The 24957-nt window shown below is 35.1% G+C and overlaps 1 long non-coding RNA gene across 1 annotated transcript in view; it reads left to right on the top strand.

The window, feature by feature from the left end:
• Positions 1-19453, top strand: part of LOC109612007 (uncharacterized) — an 84774-nt gene extending 65321 nt beyond the window's left edge. Inside the window, exon 9 of the long non-coding RNA XR_009343007.1 lies at positions 17618-19453. This is a non-coding gene — a long non-coding RNA (uncharacterized LOC109612007). The remainder of the gene's footprint in view (positions 1-17617) is intronic.
• Positions 19454-24957: the final 5504 nt, after the last annotated feature.

The raw sequence follows: 24957 nt of genomic DNA, 5'->3' as shown, positions 1-24957 counted from the left end.
TCTACCTTTCAACTCCAGGGCCTACTTCGTGCTTCAGCTGGAAGATGCGAACACATTTAAACAAACAAAAATGACCGAAAAAGCCTAATGGGCTTATTTCAAAGCGTGGCCCTACGTCTTTCATGTGGCAATAATCCGTACAATGAGAACTCAAAATGCATTTTTTTGGGAGTACAATCAGTAAAGTACCAAATATAAAGGGTGCAAAATAGTAGAGCGGATGGGACTTTTAGTAACAAAAGGATGTCTATCCTTCCAGAAATTCTTCCCGAACATTCAAGATACCTTAAATCGCTTTTGCAGGTCATGATATCGATCATAAATAACCATCGTATGATTTAAGCCATTTTTGGAGTCTTCGCCACTTTCTTCTATTTTTGGCCCTTTTTTGGCACCTTTATTTCTAAGGGACCGAATATTAGTTCCCATATTACGGTAATGGGTGCAAAATAGTAATTATATTTGACTATTCTGAAATCAGTCTGACCTCAATTATGAGGTGGATAAAACTATTTTTACTTATTTAAATCACGTGATTTTTTTTCAGTTTGACATTCTATGTTGTTCTGCTATATTTTCGATTTGGCCTCTATTTGTCATCTTGGATTATAAGGGGTGAAGAAAGTTTTCAATGTAGGTCGATGTTTCACATTTCACCATATTTCAAAGGATTTGGCTAAAAATGTGAATTTGGGGGTGAAAATCTTACACAAAAATGTCAACATATCTACAAGTTTTAGAATTTTCTCCATGTAATAGTACCCCCTCAAGTCCACCTTTTGGCGGACAAACAGACCGACTTGGTTAGGGGGACTTATTAGGACTCTAATGCACAATCTGAGGTGCTAATGGTCATATATATATATGTGACAAAGTCAAACAATTAAAAAAAAACCTTAAGTTCGGCCGGGCCAAACTTTTAATACCCTCCACCTTATGGTAAGGGAAACATTAGAAAAATGTGGCAAAAACCATTCAAATACCGATTATCGGGAGGTACCGTTATATGGGGGCTATACCAAATCGAGCTAGAACCCATTATGACCTACAAATAGCAATTTCCAGACAAATCCCTGAAAAAATGTGGCTAAAGTCATCAAATTACCGAATATTGTAATTATCTTTGACTATTCTGAAATGGTTCTGCCCTAAATTATGAGGTGGACAAAACTAAATACTACGCTGCACGTTTTTCTAAACGTTGGATATACAAATTCCAAATTAAAGCTAATTTTAATGGAAAATGTTGCTAAGCTCATTAAAATACCAAAAATTGAGCTGAGTTTTCACATAAGGCTATTAAAGATGTTCTATATCATAAAGGTTTATAACACTCAAAGTAAAGCCTGTGGCTGAAAAATAAGATCAGCCTATTCAAAATATCTAAAACCGACGGTATTATAATTTTGCCATACATTTTTATTTCTATTTATAAATTACTATGAAGTCATTACTTATAATAAATAAGTCAGATCTGTGATTTATTATACTTTAACAAATATGCAATAAAAACTAAAAGTACGGGCCGGCTACGCGTACCGAGTCAGATAGTTTAGAAATAAAGGCCAACATTTGTTTCAATTTCTCTTTTTAACGTTAAGTATTAAGAATATATAATATGGAAATATTTTATATCAAATCAATAAAGAGCAATTTGTTATTACAATAATTGAAAATTTTACAAATAATATAAAAATATAGATATGAATAATCAATAAAAATTCCTCATAAACTCTATATTAGTTATAATTACTTGATTTAATTTTGAACCTAATAAAATAAAAAAGGTTTGTTATGTTTATTTCTATATATCGAAAAGTTTCATTTGTAAACGGTTTTACTTCAAATTCAAAAGGTTTCATTTCCGCCAATCCGGTATCATTTTCAATAGCAAACATCCTAGCCACAATACAATGTTGTGCCAAATTTCAGAACTCTACATCAAATTTCATTTCAATATCGTGATTTCAATAGACAGACAGGTGGACATCATTAAATCAACTTTGATCATGATTGTATATACTTTATGGGGTCTACGGCGAATATTTAAGGATGTTACAATCGGAATGACAAAGTTAATATACCCTCCTTTCCAAGGTGAAGGATATAAAAAGGGTCCATTGTGGAAGTCGGCAAAATTAAAACTGTAAAATTGAAATTATAATTCTATAAAACTATGTCGTATATAGTAAATAGGGTTGCCACCACATTTTTCAACATTTATATTTATCTGGACGCCTTCATATAAACATTTGATGTCCGCTGGAATTTAAGGTCAAATATGTAGACAAACATCGAAGCCTAATGCCTTACGTTTGTAGTATACGAATATAAGGCAAATATGTGAAGATTATTGTAATCTAATTCTGATTACATGTGATACAATCAACCTTAAATCGGTTGAAAGGGACATCTCTAGCTTAGTAAAAGCTCTTTTGATTTACCCTGATTCCAGGAAGGTACTTTTTTGGGAATGGACCAGACACCCAGATGTTTGGCCCGAATTTCCGGATTAGTGTATGTACTGTTTAAAAGCTTATGAAAAAAGATTATGATAAAGTCAAAAAAGAGTCCATTATGGAAGTCTGCAAAATTAAAATTTTGTTTTCATTAAAATTATGTTTTCAATAAAAAAAAAACTTATTTTGTTTGTATGTAGATGGCTTTCGGCCGGCGATTTTCACAGACTAATACGAAAGAAAGTTTTTTAAATTTGATACTTTTTGTAAGTGGATCCGGACTTTCCTCTTTGAGTATGTCCCGCACCGTATAAAATTGTCTATATAGGCTTCCGTTTAAGCATGGTCGCCATATAACGGCTCCAACCATACTCCTACCGATCTTTCTCGAGTTAGTGGTTTAAAGTCCAACACGTTTGAATTCAGATGCTTCCCTCATCCTTCACTGTACCTTTGCAACACTGCGGCTTGAGGTACTGTATTTGCTTCTAGCCATTTTTAAAATTTTTTTGGGCAGTACTTAAAAAAAGAAAAGAAAAACACATACTGTTGTAAAAAACTTCTCAAAAAGGATTTATGACAAGCGAAATTGTCGAAGGAAGAAAAAAGCGATAAATATCACAGTAAAAACAACTGAAATTGCAGCGGATATATGAATGTACAACAGAGTTGCTTGAGTTGTTGTTAGCGGAATCAGTTGAAAACGGCTGGATCGATTTGCATTATTTTTTGTACAAACGTTTGTCATACCCCGAGTTAGGTTTTTAAAGAAAAAAATATTACCCACGCCTCCTTTTACGCCCACTATTTCGATTTATCTAAAATCCTTATATTCCCCAAATAAACAAGATTAAAAATTATTACACGAGATACTGTTGACCTTCCCTCCAACCCAAAATAGTTGTTTGGGGGCTGAGGAACTGACCACGCATACTTTTTAATCTATCTATACATTTATATATATAAATGAAAGTTGTGTTATTTACTACGCTTATAACTTAAGAACCGCTGAACTGATTTTAATGATTCATACAAATTCGGAATTGTCTCTTATCCGAAAAGGATAATATCCAACAAAAAAAAAAAAAAAAAAAAAACCAGTAAGGAAAGCTCAAAAGTCGGGCGGGGCCGACTATATGATACCCTACACCACTATGCATATTTAGTAGAGCTCTCGTAAAAAGGTTTATACAGGGAATTTCAGAGCTCTATGAGATATTTGGTACAAAATCAAAATCTATCTAATTCTATCTAATTCTATAGCTATCTCTGAACCGGGTTTCTCCAAATTTTACATATTAGCTTCTAGACTGAATTCGGTCTTATGTACGAAAATTCAGGTGATTTGGGCTGATATTGACCATTTAGTGCACATTTAACCCGAAATCGGATGAAGATATATATGGGAGCTATATCCAAATCTGAACCGATTTCGATAAAATTTAAAACAGCTGTTCCTGTGCTCCATCTAATACCTGGTACCAAATATCACGGTTGTGGAGTGAATATTAAGAATGTATGGGACTAAAACACTAAATCGGATGAAACATATATATGGTTGCTATATCTATATCTGAACCGATTTTCACTAAATTTGATATACTTGCTTCTAGGCTGAATTTGGTCCGATGTACTAAAATTCAGTCCATTTGGACTTATATCGGCCATTTGGTGCACAATTAACCCAAAATCGGATGAAGATATATATGGGAGCTATATCCAAATCTGAACCGATTTCGATAAAATTACAAACAGCTATTTCTGGGCTGTATCTTATATCTGGTACCAAATATCATTCTTGTGGAGTGCATATTACGAATGTGAGAGGCTTAAACACCAAATCGGATAAAACATATATATGGGAGCTATAGCTGTTTCTGAACCGATTTTCTCCAAATTTGTTGTATTTGCTTTAAGGCTAATCTCGGTCACATGTGCCAAAATTCGGGCCATTTGGGCTGATATTGGCCATTTGGTGGTCAATTAACCCGAAATCGGATGAAGATATATATGGGAGCTATATCCAAATCTGAACCGATTTCGATAAAATTTAAAACAGCTATTTCTGTGCTCCATTTAATACCTGGTACCAAATATCACGGTTGTGGAGTGCATAGTAGGAATGTTAGGGACTTAAAGATCAAATCGGATGAAAGATATATATGGGAGCTATAGCTATATCTGAACCGATTTTCTCCAAATTTGATATACTTGCTTCTAGGCCGAACTCGGTTGGGTGTGCCAAAATTCAGGTAATTTGGACTGATAGTGGACTTTTGGTGCTCATTTAACCCGAAATCGGATGAAGATATATATGGGAGCTATATCTAAATTTGATCCGATTCTCACCAATTTCAATAGGGTTCGTCCTTGGGCCAAAAAAAGATTGTTTGGAAAATTTCATCTCAATCGGATAATAAATGCGACCTGCATTTTGTTCACAAGAATACATGGACAGACGGACGGACGGACGGACGGACGGACGGACAGACGGACGGACATGCATAAATCGACTCAGAAAGTGATTCTATGAAGGTTCTCAAAAGTAACTATGGGTCTATCTCGTTTCCTTCTCCATGTTACAAACAAATGCACAAAGACATAATACCCTTACCACTATGTGGTGTAGGGTATAAAAATCGCGTAAAAATGTGATATGTTAACATTTTCATTTTGACTTTTGAAATGTACAATCGTAATGTTTTATTTCGCATGATTTTTTCCATTTTGACTTACTTTTTTCTAATGTACATTTGTAGTGTTTTTTATATTTTATTTTTGAATTCGAATATTAATACCAATTTATTTAATTGACTTGATTTCTTGAGAACTGAAATTGATGGCGGGTTTCATGGAAGTGTAGTACCGAATTATGTGGTGGCGAAACGGAATAGATGATACCGAAATAATTTAATGCGGTCACACCAAAGTTAAAAGAAAATTTCTTTTTCAAAATCGCTAAAAAATCACGAAAAAAGAGATCTCATTGCAACAATTCTGAAAACGGGAAAATATCGAAAAAAATTTCCAATGGAATTTAATTTTAAAATAAAAGTATATTCTATTGACAAACTTTGTAAGAATCTTTAAACAGTTACTGTAAAAAATCAGCGAACAAGTTGAAGATTTTTTCAATTTGTTATTCTTCTTTTGTCAATTTTTTTCAATTAACTGACATCTACCTTTCAACTCCAGGGCCTACTTCGTGCTTCAGCTGGAAGATGCGAACACATTTAAACAAACAAAAATGACCGAAAAAGCCTAATGGGCTTATTTCAAAGCGTGGCCCTACGTCTTTCATGTGGCAATAATCCGTACAATGAGAACTCAAAATGCATTTTTTTGGGAGTACAATCAGTAAAGTACCAAATATAAAGGGTGCAAAATAGTAGAGCGGATGGGACTTTTAGTAACAAAAGGATGTCTATCCTTCCAGAAATTCTTCCCGAACATTCAAGATACCTTAAATCGCTTTTGCAGGTCATGATATCGATCATAAATAACCATCGTATGATTTAAGCCATTTTTGGAGTCTTCGCCACTTTCTTCTATTTTTGGCCCTTTTTTGGCACCTTTATTTCTAAGGGACCGAATATTAGTTCCCATATTACGGTAATGGGTGCAAAATAGTAATTATATTTGACTATTCTGAAATCAGTCTGACCTCAATTATGAGGTGGATAAAACTATTTTTACTTATTTAAATCACGTGATTTTTTTTCAGTTTGACATTCTATGTTGTTCTGCTATATTTTCGATTTGGCCTCTATTTGTCATCTTGGATTATAAGGGGTGAAGAAAGTTTTCAATGTAGGTCGATGTTTCACATTTCACCATATTTCAAAGGATTTGGCTAAAAATGTGAATTTGGGGGTGAAAATCTTACACAAAAATGTCAACATATCTACAAGTTTTAGAATTTTCTCCATGTAATAGTACCCCCTCAAGTCCACCTTTTGGCGGACAAACAGACCGACTTGGTTAGGGGGACTTATTAGGACTCTAATGCACAATCTGAGGTGCTAATGGTCATATATATATATGTGACAAAGTCAAACAATTAAAAAAAACCTTAAGTTCGGCCGGGCCAAACTTTTAATACCCTCCACCTTATGGTAAGGGAAACATTAGAAAAATGTGGCAAAAACCATTCAAATACCGATTATCGGGAGGTACCGTTATATGGGGGCTATACCAAATCGAGCTAGAACCCATTATGACCTACAAATAGCAATTTCCAGACAAATCCCTGAAAAAATGTGGCTAAAGTCATCAAATTACCGAATATTGGGTGGTACCGTTATATGGCGACAATACCAAAACGTGGACCTATACACACAATGTTTCGCCACACGAACTAGGACCCATTATGATTTACAGATATTAATTTTTAGACAAATCAGTGAAAAAATGTGACAAAAACCATCAAAATACCGAATATCGGGAGGCACCGTTATATAGTATTTTTTGCTTACCTGCACAATCAAAAATTGCACGACATCTTGTGCAGCAATGCCCAAAATGCAGGTAGCTTCATTGCATTTATCTGCACAATAAAGCAGGTATCTTTAATTTTACTAACGTGCACAAAAAGTGCAGGTATCTTTAATTTTCTATTCGTGCACAACAAAGCAGCAATCTTTTTTTTACTTACGTACGTGTAATAGCCAGCCAAAATCAATGGGGAATCTTTTAAAGTTTATAATACATTTATTAAGTGGTTTAATTATATTAAACGCAACAATTTAACATAAAATAAATAATTCATAAAGTAACAAAACATAACAATTCATTAATTAAAAAATAATATTTGTACTTTCAAAGACAAATAAGGAACTGAAATTTGGTTATACATATGTATTCAAATTATAAAAATGGTATTGAAATCTTTTACACACAACATATGTATTTGGGCATCAGTGGTGTTTTATCCAGCATAACCATCTTTTAGTGTGGGAGAGGAAGCGAGAATATGTTTTTAATGCATGCTCTTTTCTTGTGTTGTTATTGTTTTTGCGAATACAAAAACAAAAACGAAGTTGTAGTTTTTAGTGTCTTTTTTGAGTTTGCAAAAAAATTTTCTTGTGCAGAAAAAATACAACTTTTGTAACCAAATTAAAATAAAAATACTACATTTTCGAGGCAGGAATGTCCAATGTGCAGCTATAGATTGGGCACTTAAATACAATTCAAATAAAGGGATTCAGAAAAAAATGGCATAAAAAAAGTTTTTTGGTCTGCAAAGGCCAATGCGCAGCTAATGTTGATGCAGGTGAATAGAAACCACTGTATAGGGGCTATACCAAATCGTGGACCCATACTTGCAATCTTTGACCAACAAATATGACCAATAAATACCTAGACACAATACAAATTGTTCTGCTTAATTTTGGCGCTCTACGTCAAATAATGTATCGTGATTTCAACAGACAGACGGACATCGTTAAATCGACTTAGAATTTTATGCTGATTATGAATATACATATACTTTATGGGTCTACGACGAATATTTAAGTATGTTACAAACGGAATGACAAAGTAAATATACCCTTCTTTCCAAGGAGGAGGGTATAAAAAGGGTCCATTGTGGAAGTCTGCAAAATTAAAACTATAAAATTGAAATTATAATTCTATAAAATTATGTCGTATATAGTAAATAGGGTTGCCACCACATTTTTCAACATTTATATTTTTCTGGACGCCTTTATATAGACATTTGATGTCCGCTGGAATTTAAGGTCATATATCATGGCAGAAGAATACAGGTAGATGCACCAACGCTTGGGAGCATTGATATGTCAAAAAAATTTAAATGTTCTTTCAAATATAAGTAGATTTTTATATGTTTTCTTATATTGCGTCATACGGAGGATATTATAATTCGCGTTTTTCAACAATTCTTACAAATTTAAATAATTTTTCATTCAACATTTTTGACATTGACATTTTGACAGTTCACTGTCCCAGCAGCTGTGTCGACGCGTCTACCTATATTCTTCTACCATGTCATATATATAGACAAACATCGAAGCCTAATGCCATACGTTACGTTTGTAATATACGAATATAAGGCAAATATGTGAAGATTATTGTAATCTAATGCTGATTACATGTGATACAATCAACCTTAAATCGGTTGAAAGGAACATCTCTAGCTTAGTAAAAGCTCTTCGATTTTTCGAAGGGTTTCCCAGGTGTAGGTATATTTACCCTGAATCCAGGAAGGTACTTTTTTGGGGATGGACCAGACACCCAGATTTTTGGCCCGAATTTCCGGAATCAAAATCCGGATTAGTGTATGTATCGTTTAAAAGCTTATGAAAAAGGATTATGATAAAGTCAAAAAAGGGTCCATTATGGAAGTCTGCAAAATTAAAATTGTGTTTTCATCAAAATTATGTTTTCAATAAAAAATACTTATTTTTTTTGTGTGTAGATGGCTTTCGGCCGGGGATTTTCACAGACTAATACTAAAGAAAGTTTTCTAAATTTGATACTTTTTGTAAGTGGAAAGTGGAACGAAAGTCTAACAAAACGAGTCTAACAGAGTTTTAGCACATGTGCTATGTATGTGGAAGTGTCGTCACAATATCTTTAGACTTAACGGTGGTCTTCTATATAAAATGACCAAGACATTCAATATCTGAAAGGCGCAGACAAAGACGGCGGTGCAAAGATCCCGGAACATAGGCCAAGACATAAAGTCGCCAGCAAAGACTTCGATATTAATAGGTGGCAAGGGGTGGATCTGAACAACTATTAGTAATGGAAAATTCTAAGCAAACTCTAATGGTCGAAATAGCAGACTGCACAGCAACCGGGTCCACAAATTTGTCCGTAAGTAGCCTAGAAGGTGGCGCTAACGAGGTACCCCTGAAAAGTTCACTATGTGATATTCGACTATTAGATTGCGTAGGGGATGGTTCAGTTAAGAAGCTATAGCTGACTGGAAATTTCCAGGTGATTTGAGCATGGACAGGCGGATTAATAGTGGTTAAAACCCGATTATATTCTAATTATTGTATTTTTCCTCAATGGCATCAAAATTATCCGGATGTGAAATCTCCAATGTCATGAGGTGAAATTCCAGATTGAAGACAGTTGGATTCGTGCTAAATGAAGCATGTTATTCGAATGTAGTGCCCGAACATTTTTAAATTCTAAAGGTAAGGTCACATTGAGCAAATATTTGACCCAAACATGTTTTATCATATTTTCCCAAAAAAATGTACAGAGTTGATTTTGTGTTCACATTGCTCACATTTATTTGACAAATTTTGTTTGTTCAAACACCCATCAAATAGTGGCAAATAAAGCAATGACAAAACAGGTTTGACGTGCGGTCACATTTGAAAAATATATTTGAATAAAAAGCATTTTGATCAAACTGTCAAAAAACAAAAAATTGTTTGGTCGAAATATTTAAAAGAAGTTATGTAGTAGGAAGAGGCGCTTTTTATTTTATGTTGTGGTGCAGCATTATATATTGCCGTCAAAGAGGACGAATCCATGAAAAATAGAAAGAAAAGACCATGGGTTCGAGAATGGTTGCGTCAAAGAAAAGAGGAAGGATGTTGCGTAAAATTGCTGACTCAACTGCGGGCTGAAACACCATCGCTCTATAAAAGTTTCTTGAGGATGAACGCGGCAGATTTTGACAATTTGGTTCCTTCACTAGAGCAATGAGTTTAAAAATATCTTCCTCTGCCCACTCCTTTGCAACCTTTGGCTTTCCCCGAGATTTCTTCTGCGGCACTTCATATTTGATTTCCCTTTTATTTATTAATTTTTTTGGAATTACTTCTCACTTCAACTTTCTATTATTCCTTTTTGTCTTTTTGTAGGTAAACGTTTATCTGCACAGCTGTTTTACATGTCAATGTTGTATATGAAATAAAAACGCTTTTAGCGATCAACGTCTCTTGGGATTTTAATATACAACTTTTCAGTTGTAAATCGAGTAATTTTGGTTTTAATTGGTAACATTCCATTTGTAATTCGAGAAATACATTTGTAATTCAAATTATTGCATTTATAATTTGAATATGTCTAGTTGAATTGAATTTCAATCCAGTTGTAAATTGAGAATTCTATTTTTAATTCGAATAATTCCATTTGCAGTTCGAATAAAACTAAATAGCATTGCAATTGGAATTCTCAATTTAAAAAAGTAAATTATTTGAATTACAAACATATTGCTCAAATTACATATAAAATGTTACGAATTAAAACTAAAATAATTCCTTTACAACTGAAAAGGAACAAAAAGATATTTGTATGTTGTTGTTGTTATCTGAAATGCATTTGCGGTATTAATATAATAATATAATGTGTAAATATCAAATTGCTTGAGAAAAGTGATTTTTAAATATAAAAAGCTGACAACAGCTGTTATTTCTCACTGTTTTCTCATACAAAACCATTGTAAGGTCAAATAAATGTTTACTCTAAATAGAGAAAAATATTTGATTAAAGGTGTTCACATTGTGGCCACATTGATCAAAAATTTTCTTTGCAGAGAAATAACTTTGTTTTCTCGAAATCAGCTGTTTTTGTGTTTGCCCTACAAAAATATTTTGTGGTCAGATTGTGGCAAAGAAATATTTGAACTTTTTCGTCAAATATTTGCTCAATGTGACCTTACCTTAAAACGCGCAACAAATTTTTTTGATTGGTATCAGTAAGGAGTAAACCAAAATTTAATAATTTCTTCAACATTTTATTATTGCGGTAAGAAATATGTTGCGTTATATACCGAATATAGGGTGCATTCTTAAACAAAAAATAACCAAACCTTCGGAGACTCAAAATAGTACAAACACTTATTAATGAATTGCCAAAAATAATTGTAAAATAACTACGAACAGTTTTAACTAAATTATGTTGCTAGAATATGTGCAAGGAATGACGAATGTAGAACGGATTTGTCAAAAAAATTGCATAAACCTTGCTATAAGTCAAAAAATTTTCACAAAATTAAAAAAAAAGAATTTAAATAAATTGCAAAAATTTCACAAGTTGTACTGTTTTATACTACTGTGCCGAACCAGCAACGGAGGAATAAGACACAAGCGACGTTGGCAGAGAAATAATAGTATATTACAACAAATTCAAGTATGGTTGGTTTGTGATTATGAAGGCAGAATAAGCCAAGCGACAATTAGGTGTACTTTTATAACAAATGATTTATATATACTCTATCAATAGGTAGAGGGGGTATAACGACAACGAGAGAGAAACTGAACGACTTAAGAGTTTGGCAGATAGAAAACGTTGTGTCTGTTGTGGCAACATATTTGACTGACAGCTGATTTAGTTGCGTATATGTTAATGAAGAATGTCACATTCACAACTTGTTCGTTGCCGTAACAGATTAAAGTTGATCTACTCTAAACTTTTGACATGCAGCAAGTCCGGTACAGAAATTAGCTGATCTTTTTAAGGACAGAGGACGAGCAAGATAGAATTAAAGTCAAATTGCTCAACTTTGCCTGAAGTTTAAACAATGAATGAACTTTAAACAATGTGCTTCCTTCAGTTTTTATTGTTTTTAGTATACTGAAATGAATTATTTATATATTTTAGTATAATAAAATATAAAAAAATACTAAATGTTTCATATATTATTTCATCTGTATTTTTATTTAAAAAATATGAAGTTACTGCCGGGAAAATTGGTAGGGATGACAACAAAATCCTTTATCGGCTCACCAAAATGCTAAAAGTATTTTCAATTACCCTACGAGCCCCTTTCAGGCGACAATTTACTTCCTTAAAAAAATTATATAAAATGGAGGAGGAAAATATAAATTGCTCATGCAAACCTGGATAAGGTATAATTAAAAACGGTTTTAATGGGAACGCGGCATCTACAACAAAATTGTGCGGGAAATTTTTATTTGTACCGGTTAGTACTTCCTCTTTTGGCAGATCCAATTGGCGCTTATACAACTGTTGACCAAATTTTGAGTTCCACATAACTCCACCGTTACTTGGGAACCATATGCATCAATGTCCACGGAAGTAAATGTGTAGTTAGCATCACAATCTGAGAAAAACTCCCATTTTAAAGTCAGCAGAAAATATCTGCTTACATCCGTCATGAGCCAAATATCTTAAATGTTTTATGGAAGTAAGAATGTTAATCGGACTCATACGATTATATGTATATCCATATGTATAAGAACTGACGCAAGGGTCATGAAAAGTTGACATTCCGGGGAAATTGATGGGCTATTGGAGTGCCTCTTTCACGAAAGTCAGAAGGAGATTGAATGTGTTCTTCTCCATCCTTATGGTTTTCTAGACTTCATTTGGAAACAAAATATGGTGGCGAAAAATCCATGCGTGTCGCGATTTTTGGAACAACTCTAGTTTAGTAAAAACTCTTCGATTTTTTCGAAATTTTTCCCAGAGGTAGGTATTGTTACCCTGATTCCGGGACGGACCCCCAAAGCCCGGGTTCAAGACCCGGATCCAATTACCCGATATAGACAATATCGTCATATGTCAAATGATCGATTTTTTGGTCCCATGATGGGGTAAGTGATCAAGGTTCGGAAGTTATAGTCAAATGATCGATTTTTTGGACCCGAATTTTTTATAAAGCCTCCAAAAATTCCAAAAAGAGCCCAATATGGGGGTCAACAAAATTGATGCCAAATTGTAGCTAACACTCTTACCTTTCCAAAATGCTACACTTTGTGCTAACACCTTTTTCGGGTCCAGAGATATGGCTCCTTCCATCCGCATAACCCGATTCTAACCAGTTCATTAAAATTATGTTTTCAGTAAAAAAACGTTTATTTCGCGTAGCCGTCGTTGGAGTTACAAACGATACCTATAACGTTCATTGTGAGCTGTCCATTTTCAAATAACAGAAAATGCTGTGTTTACTCAAACTGAACTTTACTACCAATGCAAATCTGCTGTTTTCTTTTGTACGGCGTCGGATTTGTTGTGATGAGTTTATACTTTTTGTACGTCACGTCAGTAAAATACGTTGCCGCAATGGACACAACGTATTCTATCTGACAGAACCTTTATGATACGATCAACACTTGTTGTGTATTACAATCTAGCAAACCCATTAAATCCTCATAAAGAATGAGAATTACTAAAGCAAACGAATGAAGTAGTAACAATAACAACGTCAAATATTTTTGGTGTGATCAACGCAACATAGGGCGACCTATACAACGTATGCAGTTTTATGCGACAAAATAAACTGCATTTAAGGTGATGTTGAGAATCAAAGTAGCAATAACACGCGCGAAGGGTGATTGAAGTTTGACAATAATTATTATTTTACACGCTAACCACCGCGGGTAGCTCACTAATTTGGGGTAGCATCAGAGGCCTGATTATAACCGTGAAAAAGAGGTTAGCGCGCGACAAGTGAACACTTCGGCCAAAAAACGACAAGAGCAGGCCGAGGTCCATGTAATCACAGAGGATCGCAGTGATCGCCGAGAATCTTTGTCGATTACTACTACTAACAAATATTACAATAAGAGAAAGGTAAAGCGAGGAGAACAAACTCAACAACCAGCGTCCGTTGGCATCTGCGCTCTACGGTCTCCGCCGATATCAATCAGCATCCGTGATTGACTGGACTCGAGAAGTTAAGGTGGAACGTATTAAACTTATACATGGTCTATGGCACAATACAAGGTGTTCCAGCCAATTTTTAAATAGTTGGCCTTGAGATGGTTTCTCTCCCTAAAGCAGAAAAAAATTGTGCAAACTCATTTTTTGATGTCACACGAATTGGAGCGAGTACGTTTTCCTCGTTTTTGAGTGGGAGCAAAATTTGTTCAAAATCGAGCAGATTGAACACAAGTAGAGCAAAACATTCTGCTGTATTTTTTTTTTTTTTTTTTTTTTTTTTTTTTTGATTTTGTACACTATCAATCTGAACCCCTGCTTCTCTCCATCTATAGTTCACAGTAACATCAAAACTGGTTTGCTGTTGCACACAGAAATCACAAAAAAAAAAAAAAAAACAAAATAAATACATAGAGAAATGTTCCACTCATTTTCACTCTAAGGGCAAACTATCGATCTATTTTGACACACAAAACAACAGAGTGAAGTGTAGACTCCGTAAAGAAAACAAAAACAACTCTTTTCACACTCCTGCTCGCGAGCAATTTTTCGCTTCCGAGTGAAAATGAACAAATCTGAGCTTTGGTTATTATCCAAGACACAATTTAGTACGAACACATTCACTTAACAGAGCTCTGTTGAGGACTTAACACAATACTAAATAAATACTATACACCAGGAAATCAAAATCTAAAGATAGAAGGAATCATCTCTTAATATCAGTTTTTGTTTAATATGAATCACTGCGAAAAAGCTATAGCTGCGCGTATCAAACTAGGCTTATATGAAAGGTACCTGCCTTAATCTTAGGCAGTACTAATGCATCTGCGTCTACAATTATAGAGGCATTTTTAGAGAAAAAAAACTTTAGAGGACAAATATCTCTTGGTATAACCGATGTCAATTCATTCGGAACTATTTTAACAACATTTGGGAAATGAAGTATAAACAATAACAGTTCCCAAGAACACATTATTTTGATTGGTGTTAGGAAACTGGATATTCGATTTATTTCTAGCAGAAGATGGGTGCGATTTGAACTTCGAATCTCGCCTTTTGGCTGTAGAAAAACCGGATAAATGTTTTTTAGATTTCAAAGCGAGTGTTTTCGAAAACAAGAAAGATTCACGATTTTTAAAATTGGTAGATGCCAGAGGTTGTTTAGAGCAAGGTGCTCGAACAAAACTTCTAGTTTGTGGCCGATGAACATTGCTATGATGATTTGCCTGCAAGAATTGCAACAATTACAGTTTTAACGACATGGCCGGTAGACAAACTAATGCAAGGACTATTCCCTTTAACAATGGATAAATTTTCCTCAAACGAAAGTCTAACAAAACTAGGGCAGAGTCGTAGTACATGGCTCAGGTTACGACAAACAGAACAAGAGGTGCTCGAAAGTGAATCGTTAGACCGAGGAGGAAGCGCTGTGTTTGAAGGAGGTATCGATAACAATCTGTTGGCGGGGAGAGATATATTTAAATGGTCAGATGTCAACAATTTTGGGTGTGAACTTCCCTTTGGCAACAACATCGATTTAGGTGGAGAATGGAAATTTCCGAAAACTGTTTTTTTTTTTTGAAAGACGGGAGATTGGGTAAATGCTTAATGTAGTTCATCACAATAATGCGTTTTTTGTTACCACGTTGTATGTACGCATCCAACAAAGCTTTCCACGCTAAAGACAAAATATGATTGGTAAGTGGAAATCTCGACACAATTTCTTCTGCATAAAATGACCGAGACCTTCAATATCTGAAAGCCGCAAGTTATTGACAAAAACGGTCTTGAAAAGATCCTGACGTAGGCCAAGACATAAAATCGCCAGCAAAGATTTCGATAATAATAGGTGGCAAGGATGGTCTTGATCAACTATTAGTAATAGAAGATTCTAAGCAAACACCAACGGTTGGAACAGCAGACTGCACAACAACCTGGTGCACAGAATTGTGCATAGGTGGTATTCGACTATTAGATTGCGTAGGAGATGGTTTAGTTGAGAAGCAATAGCAGACTGGAAATTTCAAGGTGATATGCGAATTACTAAAGCAAAGGAATGGAGAAGTAACAATAACAACGTCAAATATTTTTGGTGTGATCAACGCAACGTAGGGTGATCTATATAACGAATGCAGATTTATGCGACAAAGTATACTGCATTTAATGTGATGTTGAGAATCAAAGTAGCAATAACACGCACGAAGAGTGATTGAAGTTCGTCAAAATTAATTATTTTTATAAACAACTGAGGGTAGCTCACTAATTTGGGGCAACGTCAGAGGCCTGGTTATAACCGTGAAGGAGGCGTTAGCGCGCGACATAGTACCCTTCGACCACAAAACGGCAAGGGCAGGCCGAGGTCCATGTAATCACACAGGATCGCAGTGATCACCGAGAATTTTTGTCGATTACTACTACTAACAAATATTGCAGTAAGAGAAAGGTAAAGTGAGGAGAACGAACTCAACAACCAGCGTCCGTTGGCATCTGCGCTTTACGGTCTCCACCGATGGAAGTTTGCCAAGGAGATGCATGTGATGTCAATCAGCATCCGTGATTGGTTAGACTCGGAAATTTAAGGTGAAACGTTTAATTAAACTTATATATGTTCAAACACAAGTATCGCAATACATTCTGCTGGTTTTTTTCTTTGATTTTGTACACGATCAATCTGAACCCCCTGCCTCGCTCCCTTTAAAGTTCACAGCAACATCAAAATCGGTTTGCTGTTGCACACACAAATCTCCAAACAAAAAAATGTCTTTTCTACTCATTTTTACTGTAAGAGTATTTTGAGTGATTCTGCTCCCATTCTAATTTTTCCAAACAGTTGTGACTTAGGAGTGCTTCCACACAAAACAACAGAGTTAAGAGCAGACTCAGTAAAAAAACGCCCACTCTATTCGCAATCCTGCTCGCGTGCAAGTTTCGCTTCCGAGTGAAAATGAGCAAATCTGAGCTCTGGCTATTATCCAGGACACAATTTAGTAAGAACACGTTCACTTAACAGAGCTCTGTTGAGGACTTAACAACGATGTGTTAACAGAAAATAAAATGTTAACAAATTAAATGATCTTTTTACTCTAAAACAAAAATTTTTTATTTTAGTAATAAGAATGGCTTAAAACAATAAAAAATAAATACTACACACCACCAAATCAAAATCTAAACACACACTAAAAATATACACATCAAGCGGACCGGGAGAATGTACAAAATACTTTGTACATACTTTTGAGTGCGGTTGAGGCGCTGGGAAATTCCAACAATTAAAAATGAAGATTCCAAAATATCACTTTCCCAGCAGCGTTAAAATATTACATGTGTAGAATTTAGTGATCTTGTGCGCTGCCGCATATGAAAATGTGTAAAATAATAAAGGACATGACCCACATACTCACAGATATCGATGCGCCAGTAGGTAGCCAAGACCACTTGAATGAAGGGACAAGCAGCCATGTAATAAAAATAGATATGATAGGTTAAGTTAGATTAGTTTGAGTAGTACGTAAGGAATATAATTTTAAAATATATATTTTTCTCATTTACAGGCTATGATGATTTGCCTGCAAGAATTGCAACAATGTTTGCCTTTACAATTTTTAACAACATGTGAAATTTCCTTTGGCAACAATGAAAAATTAGGGGAATCAATATTTGGCAACATCGATTAAGGTGGAGGATGGATATTTCCGGTAACTGTTTATTTTTTAAAAGGCGGGAGATTGGGTAAATTCTTAATGCAGTAAATCACAAGAATGCGCTTGTTGTATCCACGTTGTATGTACGCATCCAACAAAGCTTTCCACGCTAAAGAGAAATTACGATTGCTAAGTGGAAATCTCGACACAATTTCTTCTGCATAAAATGACCAAGAGACTCAATATCTGAAAGGCGCAAGTTATTGACAAAAACGGTGGTGAAAAGATCCCGACGTAGGCTAAAACATAAAATCGCCAGCAAAGATTTCGATAATAATAATACAACGAATGCAAATTTATGCGACAAAGTAAACTTCAATTAATGTGATGTTGAATATCAAAGTAGCAATAACACGCGCGAAGAGTGATTGAAGTTCGACAAAATTAATTATTTTTATAAACAACCGCAGGTAGCTCACTAATTTGGGGTAGCGTCAGAAGCCTGGTTATAACCGTGAAGGAAGGGCTAGCGCGCGACAAATGTACACTTCGACCACAAAACGACAAGGGCACGCCGAGGTTCATGTAATCACAGAGGATCGTAGAGAATCTTTTCGATTATTACTACTAACAAATATTGCAATAAGAGAAACGTAAAGTGAGGAAAACGAGCTCAACAGCCAGCGTCCGTTGGCATCTGCACTCTACGGTCTTCGCCGATGAAAGTTTAATAAGAACACATTCACTTAACAGAGCTCTGTTGACGATTTAAGAGAGATTTGTTAATAGAAAAGAAAATGTTAACAAATTAAAGAAAAACGAGCTCAACAACCAGCGTCCGTTGGCATCTGCGCTCTACGGTTCCGCCGATGGAAGTTTAATAAGAACACATTCACTTAACAGAGCTCTGTTGACGATTTAAGAGAGATTTGTTAATAGAAAAGAAAATGTTAACAAATTAAATGATATTTTTACTCTAAAATAACAATTTATTATTTTAGTAATAAGAATGGCTTAAAACAATACAAAATAAATACTATACACCACCAAATCAAAATCTAAAGATAGAAGGAATCATCTCTTAATATCAGTTTTTGTTTAATATGAACCACTGCGCAAAGGCTATAGCTGCGCGTATCAAACCAGGCTTATATGAAAGGTCCCTGCCTTAATCTTAGGCAGTACTAATGCATTTGTTTCTACAATCATAGAGGTATTTTTAGGGGAAAAACTTTAGAGGACAAATATCTCTTGGTATAACCGATTTCAATTCGTTCGAAACTGTTTTAACAACATTAGGGAAACGAGGTAAAACCAATAACAGTTCCCAAGAACACATTATTTTGAATAGTGTTAGCAGACGGAATATTCGATTTATTTCTAGCAGAAGATGTGTGCGATTTGAACTTCGAATCTAGACTTTTGGCTGTAGAAAAACCGGGGACTGTTTTTTAGATTTCAAAACGAGTGTTTTCGAAAACAAGAAAGATTCACGATTTTTAAAATTGGTAGATGCCAGAGGTTGTTTAGAGCAAGGTGCTCGAACAAAACTTATAGTTTGTGGCCGATGAAGAAGGCTATGATGCCTTTGCCTGCAAGAATTGCAAAAATGTTTTCTATCACAATTTTTAACGACATGGCCAATAGACAGACTATTAATCCAACGACTATTCCTTTTCTACAATGGAGATTTTTTCCTCAAACAAAAGTCTAACAAAACTAGGGCAGAGTCGTAGTACATGGCTTACAACAAAGTGAATCGTTAGGCCACATTGTTTAATTATTATTTTTTTTTTTTTTTGAAATTTCGGGAAACTGTTTATTTTTTGAAAGGCGGAAGATTGAGTAAATGCTTTATATAATTCTTCACAATAATGCGCTTGTTGTCATACGCATCTAACAAAGCTTTTCACGCTAAAGAGAAAATACGATTGGTAAGTGGAAATCTCGACACAATTTCTTTAGCCTCAACGGTGGTTTTCTGTATAAAATAACCGAGACATTCAATATCTGAAAGGCGCAAGTTACTGACAAAGACGCTGGCGAAAAGATCCCGAAACGTAGGCCAAGACATAAAATCGCCTGTAAGGACTTCGATGTTAATAGTTGGGAAGGGGAGGATTGGAACAACTATTAGTAATGAAATATTCTAACTAATGGTTGGAATAGCAGACTGCACAGCAACCGGGTGCACTGAATTGTCCGAAATTAACGAGGTACTATTAAAAAGCGCATTAGGTGATATTCGACTATTAGATTGCGTAGGAGATATTTCAGTTGAGAAGCTATAGCAGACTGTATGCCGATTAATAGTGTCTAAACACCGATTATATGCTATAAACGATTCATTTTATTTTTTTCCTCAATGACATCAAAATTATCCGGATGTGAAATCTCCAATGTCATGAGGTATGATTTACATATGTGCGATTGACCTTATTCCACATTTCCCGAAACTCTGAACTGTGAATTTCCAGATTGAAGACAGTATACTTGGATTCGTGCTAAATGTAGGATGTTATTCGAATGGAGTGCCAGAAAATTTCTAAATTCTAAAACGCGCAACCAACTTGTGTCAATAAGTGATTGGTATCAATAAGGAATAAACCAAAATTTATTAATTTCTTCAAATTTTTTATTATTGAGTTAAGGAATATGTTGTGATATATGTCGACTATAGGGTGCATAGGGTAAGTGTACCAGTAGTCGGCACTTTTAGGATTTTGGATTTTTTAATCTGAGTGAAATATTTCAATTGCTAAAAAATAAAATTGTTCAGTTTCCAAATTTTGTTTAGTTTTCGAAATTATAAACAAAAATTTAATTTGTTTTTATTAAATTGGCAAAATTTGCAGTTTTACTAAAATAGTAGTTTTTTTTGCCAGTAGTCGGCACCATTTTCCAATGCACGGCATGTCCCGTTGCAAGTAGTATTTCATTAAAAAAGATATATTATTTTGTATATATTTTTTTTATTTCAAATAGTGCTTTATTTAATTATCATTACCTTCGGTAACGTATAGATTTTCAATTAAAATAAAAATGTGATTAAGTAAAAAAAGGAAAAAGTACCTTTCTTATATTTGGAATGTGTGAATTGATCTTTTTCTTTTAGATAGCCAACAATTTTTTTAAATGCCACCGCGATCTGAGAGCAGAGAACACGGCTGACGTTTTTTGCAAACATTTCATTATTTGTTCAATTCTATTCTTAGTTATTTAAGTTTAAATTTCAAAACTGCCGACTACTGGGACATGCTGAACTTAAGCACACTTACCCTACTTCCAAAAAAAAAAAAAAAAAAAAAAAATACCGTAGCCTACGGAGATAGTACAAACAATTGTTAATGAATTGCCAAAACCAATTGCAAAATATCCACAACAACGAACAGTTTCAATTAAAATATGTTGCTGGGATATGTGCAAGGAATGCCGAATGTAGGGTGAATTTGTCAAAAATTGCATAAAACGTACAACAAATTAAAAACATTTCACAAAATTAACGAAATTTTATTTTTAAATAAATTGCCAAAAAATCACAATTTGTACTGTTTTACCCCACTGTGCCGAACCAACAACGGATGTCGCACAAAGAGGAATAAGACACAAGCGACGTTGGTAGAGAAATAATTATATGTATGCATCTCCAACAGTGAGAGTTGCAAATCAAAAATTTGTTGGTGATTTAAATAAAAATCAGCCGACGCTAAAAAGGGTGTGTGGAATGACAACAAATTCAAGTATGGTTGGTTGGTGAATATGACGGTACAATAAACCAAACGGCAATTAGGTTTTCTGTTGTAACAAATAATTTTGGAATATATCAATAGGTGGAGGGTTTGTAACGACAACGAGGGAGAAACAAAACAACTTATGATATGATCAACACTTGTTGTGTGTTACAATCCAGCAAACCCGAGCGAAATGGTTACCGTAAATCCTCACAAATAATGAGTATTTTTAAAGCAAACGAATGGAGTAGTAACAATAAAAATGTCAAATATTTTTGGTGTGATCAACGCAACGTAGGCAATTTTAGGCGACAAAGTAAACAGCATTTAAGGTGATGCTGATGCTCGTGGGGTGATTGAAGTTCGACCAAATTATGTTTACACAAACAAACGCGGGTAGCTCCCTTCAAATAAAATCTGAATTTACGTACCTACTTGTTAGATGTTGATTATGATGATGGGAGATGATCCAACAAATTTTCCTTGCTCATAAAGGGAGCGACGATAAACAAGAGGAAACTGGCTTCTATCATACTCGAAGGATCATTGTTTAACTCAGGGGAGTTGAAGAATGACATACATCGGCAACAACAACAAAAACTCCCCAGAGTTATTATGCGATGTGAGAGGTGATGGTTATTCGCGTGTATGGTGAAGGCGGCGAAGGTAAGAAAATACGAAAAGAAATGAAACACAAGTAGTTATCAGTATTAAACTGTGAACGAGTGGTTAGCGCGCGACAAGTGTCACTTCGACCACTGAATGACAAGTGCACGCCGAGATTTATGCAATCACAGAGAATCGCAGTGATCGCCGTGTTTGTCGGTTACTACAACTAACAAATATTACAATAAGAGAAAGGTAAAGAGAGGAGAACAAACTCAACAACCATCATCCGTTGGTATTTGTGCTGTGTGGTATCCGCCGAGGGAAGTTTGCGAGGAAATTCCCGTAGTGTCAATCAGCATCCGTGAAACTTATACACAATATAATGCTAGGAACACAATTGGAGCGAACGACGAATTTTTTCGCGGCGTATGTTCGTCGTCAAAAATAACCAGTAAGGAAAGCTCAAAAGTCGGGCGGGGCCGACTATATGATACCCTACACCACTATGCATATTTAGTAGAGCTCTCGTTAAAAGGTTTATACAGTGCATTTCAGAGCTCTATGAGATATTTGGTACAAAATCAAAATCTATCTAATTCTATCTAATTCTATAGCTATCTCTGAACCGGGGTTCTCCAAATTTTACGTATTAGCTTCTAGACTGAATTCGGTCTTATGTACGAAAATTCAGGTGATTTGGGCTGATATTGACCATTTAGTGCACATTTAACCCTAAATCGGATGAAGATATATATGGGAGCTATATTCAAATCTGAACCGATTTCGATAAAATTTAAAACAGCTATTCCTGTGCTCCATCTAATACCTGGTACCAAATATCACGGTTGTGGAGTGAATATTACGAATGTATGGGACTAAAACTCTAAATCGGATGAAACATATATATGGTTGCTATATCTATATCTGAACCGATTTTCACTAAATTTGATATACTTGCTTTTAGGCTGAATTTGGTCCGATGTACTAAAATTCAGTCCATTTGGACTTATATCGGCCATTTGGTGCCCAATTAACCCGAAATCGGATGAAGATATATATGGGAGCTATATCCAAATCTGAACCGATTTCGATAAAATTACAAACAGCTATTTCTGGGCTGTATCTTATATCTGGTACCAAATATCATTATTGTGGAGTGCATATTACGAATGTGAGAGGCTTAAACACCAAATCGGATAAAACATATATATGGGAGCTATAGCTGTTCCTGAACCGATTTTCTTCAAATTTGTTGTATTTGCTTTAAGGCTAATCTCGGTCACATGTGCCAAAATTCGGGCCATTTGGGCTGATATTGGCCATTTGGTGGTCAATTAACCCGAAATCGGATGAAGATATATATGGGAGCTATATTCAAATCTGAACCGATTTCGATAAAATTTAAAACAGCTATTCCTGTGCTCCATCTAATACCTGGTACCAAATATCACGGTTGTGGAGTGAATATTACGAATGTATGGGACTAAAACTCTAAATCGGATGAAACATATATATGGTTGCTATATCTATATCTGAACCGATTTTCACTAAATTTGATATACTTGCTTTTAGGCTGAATTTGGTCCGATGTACTAAAATTCAGTCCATTTGGACTTATATCGGCCATTTGGTGCCCAATTAACCCGAAATCGGATGAAGATATATATGGGAGCTATATCCAAATCTGAACCGATTTCGATAAAATTACAAACAGCTATTTCTGGGCTGTATCTTATATCTGGTACCAAATATCATTATTGTGGAGTGCATATTACGAATGTGAGAGGCTTAAACACCAAATCGGATAAAACATATATATGGGAGCTATAGCTGTTCCTGAACCGATTTTCTTCAAATTTGTTGTATTTGCTTTAAGGCTAATCTCGGTCACATGTGCCAAAATTCGGGCCATTTGGGCTGATATTGGCCATTTGGTGGTCAATTAACCCGAAATCGGATGAAGATATATATGGGAGCTATATCCAAATCTGAACCGATTTCGATAAAATTTAAAACAGCTATTTCTGTGCTCCATCTAATACCTGGTACCAAATATCACGGTTGTGGAGTGCATAGTAGGAATGTTAGGGACTTAAAGATCAAATCGGATGAAAGATATATATGGGAGCTATAGCTATATCTGAACCGATTTTCTCCAAATTTGATATACTTGCTTCTAGGCCGAACTCGGTTGGGTGTGCCAAAATTCAGGTAATTTGGACTGATAGTGGACATTTGGTACACATTTAACCCGAAATCGGATGAAGATATATATGGGAGCTATATCTAAATTTGATCCGATTCTCACCAATTTCAATAGGGTTCGTCCTTGGGCCAAAAAAATATTGTTTGGAAAATTTCATCTCAATCGGATAATAAATGCGACCTGCATTTTGTTCACAAGAATACATGGACAGACGGACGGACGGACGGACGGACGGACGGACGGACAGACGGACGGACATGCATAAATCGACTCAGAAAGTGATTCTATGAAGGTTCTCAAAAGTAACTATGGGTCTAACTCGTTTCCTTCTCCATGTTACAAACAAATGCACAAAGACATAATACCCTTACCACTATGTGGTGTAGGGTATAAAAACCATATGTGTATATGGAAGTGCACACAATCACGGCGACGGCGAAAATTTCGTCGGTCGCCGCGAACTCAATTAGCTTTATTTCTATTTCATACGCCGGCGAACGGCGACAAAACAGTACAAGGTGGCCATACTTGTACGAATTTTATGTGTTTTAGTAAATAAAGTTACTTTTTACTTAAAAATTTGTTATGGTCACTCTACTATCTGTTATTCGTATAAAAAAACATAAATAATTTGTTTATTTATTTGTGCACTTGCGCCTGAGTGAAGATGGATATCAGTGAATTTATAATAGAGAAGATGGACA

The sequence above is a fragment of the Musca domestica genome, unplaced genomic scaffold, assembly GCF_030504385.1.
Source record: "Musca domestica strain aabys unplaced genomic scaffold, Musca_domestica.polishedcontigs.V.1.1 4, whole genome shotgun sequence".
Taxonomy (NCBI): Eukaryota; Metazoa; Arthropoda; class Insecta; order Diptera; family Muscidae; genus Musca; species Musca domestica.
This window is presented reverse-complemented; position numbering and strand designations above follow the sequence as displayed.